Source organism: Phoenix dactylifera, chromosome 18 (assembly GCF_051530095.1).
Source record: "Phoenix dactylifera cultivar Ajwa chromosome 18, Ajwa_hap1_PhDact_Kaust_v1.1, whole genome shotgun sequence".
In the NCBI taxonomy this organism is placed as follows: domain Eukaryota; kingdom Viridiplantae; phylum Streptophyta; class Magnoliopsida; order Arecales; family Arecaceae; genus Phoenix; species Phoenix dactylifera.
The window spans coordinates 12887408-12902931 of NC_143207.1; the positions used below are offsets into that span (position 1 = coordinate 12887408).

The 15524-nt window shown below is 41.2% G+C and overlaps 1 long non-coding RNA gene across 3 annotated transcripts; it reads right to left on the reverse strand.

Moving 5' to 3' along the window:
• Nucleotides 1-9758: 9758 nt before the first annotated feature.
• LOC149750940 (uncharacterized) lies at nt 9759-12481 on the reverse strand. 3 transcript variants are annotated; one of them, XR_016399004.1, is made up of 4 exons: nt 12023-12481; nt 11664-11855; nt 11246-11373; nt 9759-10178 (listed from the first exon to the last, which is right to left on the reverse strand). It is a non-coding gene; the product is annotated as an uncharacterized LOC149750940 (long non-coding RNA). The 3 variants fall into 3 exon arrangements; XR_016399005.1 differs by having other exon boundaries at nt 11664-11858; XR_016399003.1 differs by lacking the exon at nt 12023-12481 and having other exon boundaries at nt 11664-11998.
• Nucleotides 12482-15524: the final 3043 nt, after the last annotated feature.

Genomic DNA, 15524 nt, shown 5'->3' on the forward strand with positions numbered 1-15524 from the left:
TTCTATATAAAAATATATATCAATAATGATAGGTAAGGGTTGCAACTAGAAGAAAAATCTAAAATATTTTATCACCTATTCCCTGTAACTAGAATTATAGCCTTTAGAAGACTACTTGCAATTACTTTTATTCACAAACTAATCATTTATCAAAAGGATGTCAAGATTGCATTCATAAATGACTATTTAAAAGAAGAGATCCATGAAATAAGCTTAAGGCTTTATTGTAAAGGGACACTTAAATATGGTGTGCAAACTTGTTAAGACCATGTATGGTTTGAATACGCTTCCAAATAGCAGCAAAAAAAATTTGATAAGATCATTCTCTCTTTCAGATTTATCATAAATGATCATGATAAAAATGTGTTGTGTGATCTTTTGCTTATACATCAACACCATATTGATCTTTGGGAATTATTTAAAATCATATCCGACTTTAAATCATTTTTATCAAACAAATTTGATAGAAAGATCTAGGTGAAGATAATATGATTTGAAAAATGAAGCTAATCAAATTTTCTGAATGGATAGTTCTCCCCTTTTTTTCATTCTATGGGCAAAATAATCAAAAAATTAAATTTTCGATCCAAAACTAGTTTCCACTTCATATGATCTCACTATGTGACAAGTAGGATAAGACCTGATATTGCTTATGTTGTGGGGGGTTAACTAGATGTACTCATAATTTAAATCAATCCTATTGGGCTACTCTATAACAAGTGTTACGTTATCTTAAGGGAGATTGATCTTTCTTTTCTCTGCAATAGATACATTGAGGTGGTCGAGAGTTACGGCAACACAAATCGGGTTATTGATTTCTTAGATCTTCAATCAACCATAGGCTCTTTCTTTCTTCTTGGTTGTTCTACCATAGCGTAGGGATCTTTCAAGCAAATAATTGTATCTTGAAGTGTCATGGAGATCAAATTGATTAATCTGGATACTAAATATACAAAGGCAGATAAGATTAAAAATTTTATATTATAGTTAACTTTGGTACCAAACTAGTTCTGGTTATATCAATCTATTAAAACTAATAGATCCAAAAGAGTATCAAGAAAATCATGAATTTGTATATCCAACTTCTTCACAAACATTTAAGGCAATATGTAAAATTTATAATTTCCTTGGAGTATGTCACATCATAGAAAAACTTGATAAACCTGTTAACCAAAGGTTTATCAGATGTTTTCGAAGGAGATGGGGCTTAAGCTCATTATATGGTCACTGATAATGGGTACCATCTTTGTGTTTGGAAATCCCATAAAAAAAGATTCCATGTGGTAAAAATAAAGCTGAATAAATGATCATGCCTGAGTACAACTTTTTAGAAATATCTTCTTGCATCCTTATAATAAGTGTTCATACATATGACAAAATAAATGAAAGGTTAAGTGATACTTTTAATAAGTTCAAGGCAAGAAGTCTATCGAATATTAAATCACAAATACCTTTAGAGCGCTCATCTATATGCTGACCATCATAAAGATTGTGGCTAGGATTTTGGGCCAACCTTAATAAATTTTTATGAAAATCAAGGTGTTAAATGCAAGATTTTTAATATGCCTTGACTGTAGTAAGACCCAATTGATACATATGTGTGTTATGTAAAAATCTGAGATAAGATCCTAGTTCAAATTCTAATACATTGTAATTTCTTTAGATGAATACAATCAGCACTAAGTAAGATTTAAGTTCATTGAATACCTCATCATTACACAATGTAAGTTACCAAAAGTTTCTTCTCTATTATCTTAGCAATGTTAAAAATTTAAACCTTTTGCGAGAGATTGTTAAAAAGCTTATTGATTTTGTTTTTAAAAGGTTTAAGTTTTAAAAATCCCATATTTAATAATCCTATGTTGAATGATAAAATGCAAGAAGATAAGCATTTATTGAAGTTCAGATGTTTCAGGCCTAATTGGGCCTTGTGGGTTTTAGGCTAGCAACAGTACACATACTTGCTCGTTGGCTCGAGATGCATCTCACCACTGAGTTAGAGATGTATCTCACTACTGCAATGCAAACTAATTTTGCAACCCAATTGAAAGTTTTCTCTAAGCTTACCATACAAGCACCACAAGCACTCTAATTCATTTGCTTGTTCATTCAGATTTTGGTGGGGTTCAGATTTGTTGATTGTACATAAATTTTTATAACGTGTTGTGCATGAAAACTGAAATCTGCTTCATATTTATGTTGTAAAGTTGAATGGGGGTCCAAACCCGACCCGAAACCGACCTAATTTTTTTGGATTGGGATCGAGTTATACATGGACCCGATCCGACCCAAATAATCCGTTGGGTCAAAAATTGTAGCCGTGGATTTGACCCAACTCGACCTGACTCGATCTTCTATTGGGTTGGGTCTGGGTCCAAAATTAGGACCCGAATAAGAAACTAGGTTGAGTCAGGGTCACTTATGACCCGGTCCGACCCAACACATTTGCACCCCTACCATATAAGATTTAGATGCAGTTGGATGACTAATTTCAGTAGCATTGATTTTTCTATTTTTATAAATCAAAAGGAATTAAATGTCAATTACCATTTTTTATTAAAAAATAGAAAACAATAATCTCTATTTGATACCAAATCCCATTTGCAACCCTACCAGGTTAGATTTGGATACAGTTGGATGACTGATTTTTCTATTTTTTATAAATACAAAAAATAAATTTCAATTATCATGTTTTATCAAAAAAAGAAAACATTAATCTCTATTTGATAACAAATCCAATTTACACCCCTACCATGTTAGATTTGGATGCAGTTGGATGACTGATTTCAGCGGCGTTGAATTTTCTATTTTTATAAATCAAAAGGAATTAAATGTCAATTACCATTTTTTATTAAAAAAAAGTAGTAATCTCTTTTTTTTTTTGGTACAACGGCTGCTCACACTGCTCTAGGATGAGTGCTGCCAATAGAGTCAATAGAAAGAAGATGGCGTAAGGGTGAGGGGGTAGCCACAAAACACGTCCAAAGAACCTCTTCCGAGTGGTGAGCGGCGAAGAAGACGACCCAATATGCAGCCTTGTTCGTTTTTCGATACACATGAATGGCTTCAAATGAGTCACAGTCTCTCGCTATCCTACAAATATCCCTAAGCAGTGGATGGCCATCGCCCCTCCATTGTTGAGTCCCCTCGCAACGGTGATGCCCTCCCACGCTGCCCTGAGCTTCTCTCCAATGGCTGTCATGTCACAGGTGTGACGCCCTCCTGTGGCAATCAGTCTGAAGTTGTGATCCCTAATCACAAAACTCATACCTTCTCTTTCTCCATCTGCCAACACACTGCCATCGAATTCACCTTGAGATGGCTGGGGGTGGGGGCTCCCGAGAGACAAAGGTGAATTTCGGCACTGCAGCAACGAAATGGGAGTCCCAGATGTCCCTAGCCATCCTGGATGAAGTCGCCATGGTAGTGTGGATGATCTCTGCAGCCTGATGGAGGGCTCTATCCACCACCGCACTGGGAGATGTCCTCCTATCCTCAAAGAGACGGGTGTTTCTATCTAGTCAGATATGATAAGCCCGGTAAGTGCAGGTGATGCCCCACTCAGCAGAACTCTGTCTCCTCAAGGCTTCCCTCATGAGGCGTAGAAGCTTCTTGGCCAACCCCATGGACTATGGCATGGGAAATGAAGCCCTCCTCTAAACCCGTACTGCTCGAGGGCAACCAAGAAGTACATGACTGATAGACTCCTCCATGTCAGGGCACTCCCTACATATTGGAGTAATCCTTGTGTCCCTCCTAGCCACCATACTTCGGGTTGGTAGACAACCTCACATCACCTTTTAGATGAACAAAACTATGCTAGGGTGGATACGCATCCTTCAAATCCACCCACCATCAACCTGTCGTGTTGTCTCCTCTTCCATCAATCCCTGCAGGTCCCTGGCACGTACCTTTGCCCTCCCTGTCGAAGTCCAGACCAGTCTGTCCATCGTCCTCCCTGCTGGAATCAGGAGTGCCAGAGCCCTCTCCACCAGCTGCTTCCCGAATGTATCTCCGATCAACGGCTCATTTCATCTACCCACTCCTGAAGAGATTAAATCATTGACTCTACAAACCCACCAACCTCACCGAATCGACCATCGTCGGCATCCGACCAAGCAGCTGCTCGGACACCAAGCATCCTTCAACACATCGATAGACTGCCCATCGCTAATGGCCCACTTGATTGCAGAGAGCACCGCCAGAGCATGGGCGCATATCTCCTTCCATATGAAGGAGCAATGGCTCCTTGCCCGGAAGTCAGTCGCCGCAGTGTGTGCACCATACTTACCTCTCATAAGGGCACACCACAAGCTATCTGGTTCCATGATGTATACAACTGCATGTTTCGCCGCTAAAATCTCTCGCCTTGCCACCAAAGCGTGCACGCCCAGCCTCGATGACCTAACCGGCTGACAAATCACCTCCCATGCTACCAAGTGGATGCCCCATTTGCCCTCCCTTCTGCCCCAGATGAAGTCCCTGAACAGCTGCTCGAGGGACCTCAATGGCGCTAGCGGCATGATGGTGTTCAATAGCAGGTATCGAGCTGAGGACCGCCTGTACCAAAGTCACTCTACCCATCATAGATAAAGCATCCATCTGCCACCCCTCAAGCTTGTGTCTAATGCTCTACTCAATAGAGAAACAATCCCCGCATCGAAGATGACGACAAGTAATAGGAACCCCAAGGTATTTCAGTGGGCCCTCCTGCTCGCCCACTCCCAAAATCTGCTTGATGTAGGTCTTCATCTGGGCTTAGTCCTTGGACTGAAGCAAATAGCTGACTTGGCCAGATTGACCTGCTGGCCAGAGGTTGCACAATAATTCTCGAGGATCCTCCGGATGACCGATGTCATCTGCCTAGTCGCCCGAGCTAAAAGCAAACAATCATTTGCAAATAGCGGTACAAAATTTGAATGGACTCCGGCCCCGACCTATAGGCCTATCATACCTGGATCTCGGCAGCCCATCTGAGGGCTTTGGATAGCGAAGCGCATATGATGAATAGCAGGGGAGACAGCATGCATCCCTGTCTTAGCCCTACCAAAGATACAAAAAACTGCGTAGGCCGCTCACCAAGATGGCGAAGGAAGGAGAACTGATGCACCCCATCACCCCACGTCTTATGAAATCCAAAGCTCCCTAGTGATCGCCTCAGAAAGCTCTAGCTCATCCTGTTATAGGCCCTCTTCATGTCCAGCTTGACCTCCATCAAGCTCCTCCGACACGGGGTTGTCCAAAGATCGAACACGAACTCCTGAGCAATAAGCACATTGTCGGTGATGCTCCGACCTCCCACAAAGGCTTCTGCTCCGGACTGATGATCCTCGGCAAAATGCTCCTCAATATGGCCACTAGGATCTTCGTCATAGTCTTGTACAAGGTGGTACACAAGTTGATCGGTCGATAGTGGTTCGGCTCCACGACGTTTGATTTCTTTGGGATCAAGGTGATGAATGTCCTCTTCCAATCCTCACACTTCGTTGTTGTGCTGAAAAACTGCTGGATAGCCTCTACCACATCCTGTCTAACCACCATCCAGTATCTCCTAAAAAATGCCGGAAGAAAGACATCAGATCCTAAGCCTTGTCTTCAGCTAAGGACCAAAATGTCTCCTAGATTTTTTCTGTCGACACCAGTCTGACCAAAGCAACGTTGTCCTCCTTCGAAACCGTGGCCAATGGCATCGGCATGATGGGCGACTTCTCACTGCCAATCTAATTCATCCACCTGGACCTAAAGAACTGCTCCAGCACCCCCTTAATGGCATCTGGATCCTCCGTCATCTGATTATCTGACCCTTTGATGGCTCTGATTCTATTTCTTTGCATTCAGATTATCGCTGCTTGGTGAAAGAATCTAGTGTTCCTGACCCCCTCCAAGATCTATCGAACCCGCGACTTCTACCTCAATAGGGTCTCTTGCTGTCAAAGGAGCAAGTCATGAAGGGATAACTAGGATCTGAGCTCCATAGCTCCTCTGCCGTCAAGCCCCCTCTCAGTTCCTCCTGAGACTATAGTTCTACAATAGCAATTTCAGCCTCCTCTAGCTTCCTGAAGATGTTCCCCACCTCCTTTCGGTTCCACCAACGCAATTGCCGCGTGGCTCACTCTAGTTTGTGGGACACCCTACGTATAGCATTCCCCCTTACCAGCACCCGCCATGCCTCCCAAATAATCTCCCATGACCGAGGGTAAGAGAGCCAAAACTTTTCAAGTCCAAGAGGACACTGGTAAGAAAGAGAGTGTGAGGTACTGACCAGGATTAGACAGTGGTCCGACGCAACCCATGGCAGATGGCTCATGCTGTAGTCCGGGTGATCTTGAACCCATCCAGTAGTGGCGAAAGCTCTGTCTAGTCTCTCCGAGACCCTAGCTTGTCCCTGTCTGTTGTTGCACCAAGTGAATCTAGAGCCAGTGAACCCCAGCTCGATCAGTTCATTTGCCATGATGAAGTCTTGGAACTCTCTAACCTCCCTCTTGTTGGTGAAGGCCTGATGCGGGATGAATGTGAGGGATTTAAACATAAGGATTGTCAGTAAGTTATGTTGATTAACTAGCCTAATAGCAGCTGAAAATTCAGTCACATATGGGATAAGAAAACATTAACATGAGCATAGTAATTTCAGGACTAGTTACCCGCATGTACTAATTCATTTAGGACTTAGAAGAATGGACCATTGTGGTTGAGAAACTACTTGATTAGGACACTTCCTTCAATAAATCAGACCTAGAGTTGAGGTTTACCAAACATTGAACTTCTGAAATTTTTCTGGAGGAGGATCCTTGATCTCACTCTCGAAGGTTGATGATTGGATGACCAAGCTTCATCTTCCGTTGCAACAGGGCCCTTTTGCTATTGGTGTGGAAGGATAATTGACCCAATGACATAGAGTACTTTAAGGACCTACAAAGAAACAAGGATTAGAACTTTGGCGTGAGAGGAGAATGGAAATCACAAAAGAAAAGGGAGGCGAGAGGAGGTAAGGCAGCGGTGGATGTGGTAGTGGCTTTAGGGCCTCACGCCCAACTTGGAACAAGGGCCTCACGCCCAACCTTCTCTCAAGGTGACAAAGCAAAATTGCTAAGGAAGAAAGAAACTCTTTTTATTCATTCATCAACTGCCCTTACAAGATATCATGAGGAGGTATTTATAGACTTTCCTCATGATTTGAAATTTAAACACATAATGAATGGCGCTCCACATTTGAAGGCTTGGTTGCTAGAGAAAAGGAAAGAAAGTTGGCCAGCTTTAAGGGGGAGGATTTGAAAAGTTGTTGGCTCCCATTTGAAATTTTCTTGCATTTAAATTGTGGCCGACCTCTTGGACTTTGAATTTGGGTGACGTGTCAACTTGTATGAGGTGGCATGGTGATTGGTTCTTCTGATGAGGTGGCATGACGTTGCATTGGTTTCTTTGATGAGATGACGTGGCCGGCTCCTTATGCTTGACTTCATCCTGGTTGGCGTGCTTCCATTGGTTGGAGTGGTGGTGAGGTGGCCAGCTGATGTTGATGTGGATGCCGAGGTGGTGCTCCAAGGGTGTGCAAAGGTGGTGGTAGAAACATGCAACATGTCCTGACTTGGCTTGCTTTCTGACTTATTGAGGCTTGCTTTCTGACTTATTGAATTTATTACAGGACTCGATCAAAGCCACAGTGACCTTGAGTTAATTGATTGGAGTCTTTTCTGGATTCTGGTGCCCGCACCAATTCTCCCGGGGTGGGAAGAATTCGACTCTGTCGAACAGGGGTTGGTTTGGCTGTGGTACTTTTCTAGGAGATCTGGGTTGAGTCTCTGTAGGTCCTCTCGAGTAATCCATGAATCATCAGATTTTGGTCGACCCTCCCAGTGAACCAAATAGCGTTGGTACCCTTTGTTCCGGGTGGTGATAGCTTGATCATCCAAAACATGTTCAACCCTATCTCTCGATTCTGGAAATGTGGCTGGAGGGCACTCAGGTATGGGTTCACTCTCAATGGGGGCATGATCAAAAGGCTCACTAGGTATCAATGTTGGTCCCTTATACTCTATAAGGTCTGAGATGTTGAAGGTCGAGCTAATACCAAAATCAAGGGGTAAGTCAACCACATAAGCGTTAGGTTCAATTTTCTTTAATATCCTAAATGGACCTGCACTGCGGGCATGCAATTTTTTCATAGTTCCCGGGGGAACCTTTCAGGTTTTAGTCTAATCATTACATAGTCTCCTTCAATGAATTTCTTAGCCCGTTTGTGACGATTAGCTGCTTGCGCAGAAGCTTTGTTACTCATATCAATTTTCTTACTGATTTCATTATGTAAATCCCTGACATGTTGTGCATATGATTCTGCTGTCTCTGAGACTCGTGCATGTGAGGGTAATGGAATAAGATCTACAGGTTTTCTAGGTTTATATCCATGGACAATCTCCTTCAGACTACTACTAGCTCCCCTCTTAACGTTGTCCTTAGGTGGGGTAGGGTGAACTACAATTTTCTTTCCATTATGATTGAAGGAACATGAATTTGATCGTCCAAACAGGGTAGCATCATGATCGTATAGCCATGGTCTGCCTAGGATAATGCTACTTACTCCCATAGGAAGGACATCACACCATACCTTCTCCTGATAGGATTGGAATTGTATCTGGACTTGGCATCTAAGTTTAATGGGTATTGAGGTCGAATTTATCCAAGATACCTTATAGGAATTGGGATGGGGTACAGTAGGCAACCCTAAACTCTTGATGGTGTTGGTTGATATGGCATTGACACAGCTTCCACTATCTAAGATGATTTTGCAGGCTTTTTCTCCTATTTTGATAAAGGTTTGTAGGATGTTGGTCCTACGCCAATCTTCTTGTTCTTTAGCCTGGGTCAATATACATCTCACAACTCCTAGAAATTCACACGTCTCAATGATTTCTTCCTCTTCTTCATATTCATCTACCAAATTGGTCTCTGCTTCGTAGACTTCTTCTCCATAATTCTCTAGGGTCTCAGGATCTTCTTCTTCTACTTCTCCTATGTGTAACACTCTAGTGGGGCATTGGCTTGCATAATGTCCTATTTTATGACACCTAAAACAAGGGACATTGTTTTCCTTTCTACCTTCAGGGGCTTTTCCTTTGTCGTCCCTACGAGCCTGTGGAGTGATAGGATTGGGTCTGTGTGATGGGTTTGAACTTGGGTTTGGCCTGCTTCCAGGGTTGCTAATCCTATTGGGTTCAGGTTAGGGGTGGCAATCGGGTCGGGTCAGACATAAACAGGTCGGGTCAGATACAGATCGGATCAGAAAATCATAAACCTGAACCTGACCTGTTTATTAAACAGGTCAAAAATTACAACCTGAACCTGACCTGTTTATTAAACAGGTAACCCGACCCGACCCGTTTAACCTGTTTAATAAACAGGTAATCTGTTTGCCCAACCCAACCCGACCTGTTTAACCTGTTTAGCCCAACCCATCCTAACCCGACCTGTTTAACCTGTTTGCCTAACCCGACCCGACCTGTTTAACCTGTTTGCAGTAATTAAGAAAATTAGTTGAAAAAAAGATTGCTTGCCCCTTTTTGTTTCCTTTAGGCTTTAATTTTTGTTTCCTTTAGGATTTAATCTGTTTCCTTTAGCAAAGTATATCACATCTGAACAATATGCATGGTTACCAACATAGATATAGGACTGCCTGCATCTTAAACTTTCTTCTGAACTTTCATGTTCTTTTTGTTCACTTTTTCTTGGCATACCAAAAGCACTAGAATAAATTAGCTCTAGCATGCAACAGAATGTTAAACATGTGCAGACATTAGACATTGCAAATGTTTGGAAGTGATAATCTGCAGAGTTGAGCTAATAACTGCAGCTTAAATAAAAGGAGAACATCATTGCAGCAAAGTGCAAAAGAGTACACATATGACACAAGGTTTGAAACCTTTTACATATATCTGTAATTCTGTATAGGAATTTTCATAAGTCAAACCATGTAGCAACATCATGGTCTGAGAGATAATAATAAGAATGGCCACGAAGCAGTAGTGCCTCCAAATTATCTTCATCTTGTTTAAGTATGTATCCAGTCTCTGAAATAGCACTTGAGTAGTCTTTCAATGTTAACAACAATTTCACCTTGAGAATTTTTGCCTGCAAAGGACACGCTTCACTGAAGTAAGGTTGCAGCTTATTGGTACAATCTCTATCTAATTTAACAAGCAAAGACAAACATCAGTAATCCATAAATGGTACCCGTAAGCATCCTAGAGAAAAGACAAGGACAATTTTGTCAATATAATCCAAAGCTTTTGAAAATCATGAAAGGCATCTGAGATACATGAGAGGTTAGTGAAGCAACAAATGTAAATCATAAGATTTAGAGGCACAGAAAGTGCTGAAACAACAATATGCAGTAGAGACCCATGGAACACAGTTTAGTTTGTTTTATGAGCAGAAGCAACTCACATAATATGATAGAAGAAAGAAATGTAGTGGACCAGTAATATACAGAACCTACCCCAGTGACACTAGCACATAGCATGTAATCCACACCAGAATCTTAGAAACAAAGTGACCAAACATAACAAGTTAAACTGATTTGACCAAGGGACACAAATGGCATAACAAACAAACAGCATAACAAGCCTAAATTACAACAGTATAACCACGATGAATCAAGAAAACAACAAAGATAAAAATAAAAACAACAAGACACAACAATAACTAAGGCGATACTTATCCATAAAATTGAGATGGTCTCTGTTAATGCAATAAGGAGCAATCCTTTAACAACATCTATGCATGGAAGAGGTCCAAAAGACAGAGAAAAAGGAAAGATTTCACAGAGGGAATTACTACTATAATATTATCTGCAAGACACAAAGAATAAACCAGAGGCCAAACTTAAGAACTTTCTCAGGGGAAAAAGGAGCCAAATTTAACAACAACCAACAAAACCAACCTCCACAAATACAAGTTTCAAAGACCACGCATGTTGAAGAAAAATCGACCAGCAACCACAAAGCGGTATGGAATTTCATTGATCTCAGCTCTCAAGGAATAAACAAAGTAGTACTTCAAATCAAACAACAGATAATGTTCTCACATAGTTGATAGGTCAGCTAAAGGATTTAGTGCTATCCTTGGGGTAGCAGTATGCTCAAGAAAATACCGTATGACACTTAAATAATATCAAATAGAAATTAAAACCCCGTCTTGTGCTCATGCTACCAAATCTCAGAAAATTCCAAACAGCGCCAGGCAAAAAGCACACCTTTTAACAAATTAGTATTACAGTGCAGACATTCACAAACATGAGGTAGATGATAATCTTATTTAAGATCCAAGTAAATGGAATTGCTTTCGGCAATGAGAGATCCAGCTAATTCCAGGAGCTTCCACCTGAAAGCCAGCAAATATATTTGTTAATTTAATAAAAAGAAGTCGATGAATAGGATCGGCATTTTTTTAAAAAAAAACAGTATCTTGGTCATTTTATCAAGTTGTCAAAAAAAAAAAAGCAAATAGTCGATCTTCTTAAATCCTTCCTGAATGCTACTACGTTGGAGGTTGAAATCGAATGTATGGATTTTAAACCCGGGTAAGAAAATAAGTAACATTGCAATATTGCATATAAAAAGATAGAAAGAAAATCGAAGATTTAACTCCGGAAAAAGGATGGATGAAATCACCTCTCCTATCCAAGAAACGGTTCTCAACTCTATTTTCTGGGCCGATCCGCCGTCCGATCTGACGATCCTAGGGTTCCAAGCTCTCACTCCACCGAAGAAAGAAGCCGGAATCGGAGAACACCGAGGACCAGAAGAGCAACAACTTCACAAAGAAGGAAAAAAAGTAACGAAGCTCTCACTTCATCGGAAGAACTGCTGATCCAAAAGAAAATCTTCAGAACCTTGTGAATAAAAATCTAAATCAAGTGAGAAATCCTTGCAAAACTTGCTTAACCTAGATCGATTGAAACCAAAACAAAAGAAAAGGAAAATAAAAAATTGGGGCAGTAGCGAAATTATGAGAACATTAAAATACTAACCACGGCGATCTTCCCCTCCTCCTAACTGCGGTGATCTTCGTCTTCCCCTCCTCTCAGACTCGGGGCGATCTTCTTCCCCTCCTCCTATCCGCGGCGATCTTCCCCTCCTCTCGGACTCGCGTGCTCGGTGCTTCCAACTCCAAGCCCTCGCACGACACGGCCGCATGGCTGCACAGCGCACGGGGAATAGAAAAGGCTTAGGGACCTAGGGTTTGTGAGAACCCCTAGTGATTATAAACCACCTGATCTTAGATGAACGGCAGCAGCCCAATTACAATCTAAACGGGTTAAACAGGTTAAACGGGTCAAGACATTTAAAACCCGTATCCGACCCAATTAATAAACAGGTTAAACGGGTCAACCTGTTTACGACCCGAACCTGTTTAGGCCAAACCCGAACCTGTTTATGGCGGGTCGAACGCGGGTCGGGTTGGCGGGTCGGGTCATATTTTGCCACCCCTAGTTCAGGTCGTCGAAAAATGGGTCCCCTCTGGAATCGTTCGCAGTCTCTGGCAATCTGGTAGGCTTGGTCTAAATCATGAATTTCCCTTAAGAACAATTCCCTTTGAATGTCCTCCTTAAGACCAGCTCTAAACCTAGATAGGGTTACGGCTTCTGACTCGACTATGTTGCACCTCATAGCGAACTCATCAAATTTGGCAATGTACTCAGATACAGTTTTCCCTCCTTGATTTAATCTTTGCCATTGATCTAGTAACCTCTGTTCGTAGGATAATGGGACGTATTTCTCTCTTAGCTTAATTTTCATCTGTCTCCATGTATTGATAGGTAGTTCTTCTCTTTGCCTAGTGATCCTCTCAATATTTTCCCAGTATAACCTTGCATGTCGTGTCAACCTAAGCTTGGCAAATTTGAATTTTCTTTCTTCCGACATTTCATACCACTCAAAATATTGATCCATGTCATTTTCCCAATCAATGTATACCTTAGGGTCTAGACTTCCTTCGAAGGAGGCTGCATCAAGTCTGATACTCCTAAGGGCTCGTTCATCCTGGTCTACATGATCCTGATGTGGTTGTCGCTGATTATGTTCAGGAGTGAAAAGGTGGCGATGGGGTTGGGGTGTCAATTCAGGTTCCACGTGGGTCTGTTGATTTTCCTCTAGGGTTCCTAGCCTCTCCTCAACTTGATCAAACCTATTGTTCAATTGTTTGAACTGCTCAGTCATAGTCCTTAGGATGGTCTCAAGATTGGGGTCCATGGCTTCAAGGGGTTGTGTATGTGATGGGTTGTAGGGTGATCCTGATCTAGTTGTCATACAAGGCTCAAGACAAAACAAAATGACTAGCCTATGCTAGGGTTTGCTAAATCTAAATCAAAGACTTATCTAATCAAAATTGGTTCACCACTTGCCCAGGCCAGTTGGACCAAGAGTTCGTGTAACCGCCATTAACCATACTTAGCTGACACCAACCGCTTAACGGGGCTGGGCAGATAAGATGGTAGCCACGACCCTGATCGGAACTTTTCTAGACAGCAAGGAATTAGCCAAATTCAATTAGCCTAAAGACTCGTTGTGGTTTCTAAGTTAAGTTGGCTAGTTGAGTTTTAAATTAGGCTTGGGTTCTAGATTTATGAGGGCGGTTGTTTTGGGCTAAGGAAAGGTGATGAAATCCTTCCCTTATGTTGCAATTAGAGTGCCCTTAATATGATTTATGATGGATGCAACTATTTTAAATGCCCACACAAGTTGAGATTTAAAATTTCAAATTTCAAATTTCGAATTTAAACTTTTGAATTTTGAATTTCAGATTTGAATTTTAATTTTCAGCTTTTGAATTTTCAATTTCAAATTTCAAGTTTAAATTTCAAATTTAAATTTTGAATCTCAGATTTTTTTTGGTTTCAATTTAAGTTCCCACTTTTAATTTCCAATTTTGAATTTCAAATTTGGATTTCAGATCTGATGTTTCAAAATTTCAAGTTTTGAAATTCGAATGCAAAAGTCATATTGGAAATTTCAGATTTGGAAATTTCAGAACTGGAAATTTCAGATTTGGAGCCCAAACCTAGAATTTCAAATTTAATTTTGAAATTGTTAACTTCAAATCCTAAATTTGTGGAGATCAGATCTCAACTTTAATAACTGAAATTCAGAATTAAAATTCAAAATATTCAGATTTAATTCATAAATTTAATAAGGCATGCAAACTAGGATTTTGGCATCAATGGATTTCAGAAAAGTGCAGAAATTTCAGCAAGTGCAGAATTTCAGCATAATCAATGTGCATGTCCTAATTAACCTTGCTCTGATACCAAAAATGATGCGGGATGAATTTGAGGGATTTAAACATAAGGATTGTCAGTAAGTTATGTTGATTAACTAGCCTAATAGCAGCTGAAAATTCAGTCACATATGGGATAAGAAAACATTAACATGAGCATAGTAATTTCAGGACTAGTTACCCGCATGTACTAATTCATTTAGAACTTAGAAGAATGGACCGTTGTGGTTGAGAAACCACTTGATTAGGACACTTCCTTCAATAAATCAGACCTAGAGTTGAGGTTTACCAAACATTGAACTTCTGAAATTTTTCTGGAGGAGGATCCTTGATCTCACTCTCGAAGGTTGATGATTGGATGACCAAGCTTCATCTTCCGTTGCAACAGGGCCCTTTTGCTATTGGTGTGGAAGGATAATTGACCCAATGACATAGAGTACTTTAAGGACCTACAAAGAAACAAGGATTAGAACTTTGGCGTGAGAGGAGAATGGAAATCACAAAAGAAAAGGGAGGCGAGAGGAGGTAAGGCAGCGGTGGATGTGGTAGTGGCTTTAGGGCCTCACGCCCAACTTGGAACAAGGGCCTCACGCCCAACCTTCTCTCAAGGTGACAAAGCAAAATTGCTAAGGAAGAAAGAAACTCTTTTTATTCATTCATCAACTGCCCTTACAAGATATCATGAGGAGGTATTTATAGACTTTCCTCATGATTTGAAATTTAAACACATAATGAATGGCGCTCCACATTTGAAGGCTTGGTTGCTAGAGAAAAGGAAAGAAAGTTGGCCAGCTTTAAGGGGGAGGATTTGAAAAGTTGTTGGCTCCCATTTGAAATTTTCTTGCATTTAAATTGTGGCCGACCTCTTGGACTTTGAATTTGGGTGACGTGTCAACTTGTATGAGGTGGCATGGTGATTGGTTCTTCTGATGAGGTGGCATGACGTTGCATTGGTTTCTTTGATGAGATGACGTGGCCGGCTCCTTATGCTTGACTTCATCCTGGTTGGCGTGCTTCCATTGGTTGGAGTGGTGGTGAGGTGGCCAGCTGATGTTGATGTGGATGCCGAGGTGGTGCTCCAAGGGTGTGCAAAGGTGGTAGTAGAAACATGCAACATGTCCTGACTTGGCTTGCTTTCTGACTTATTGAGGCTTGCTTTCTGACTTATTGAATTTATTACAGGACTCGATCAAAGCCACAGTGACCTTGAGTTAATTGATTGGAGTCTTTTCTGGATTCTGGTGCCCGCACCAAGG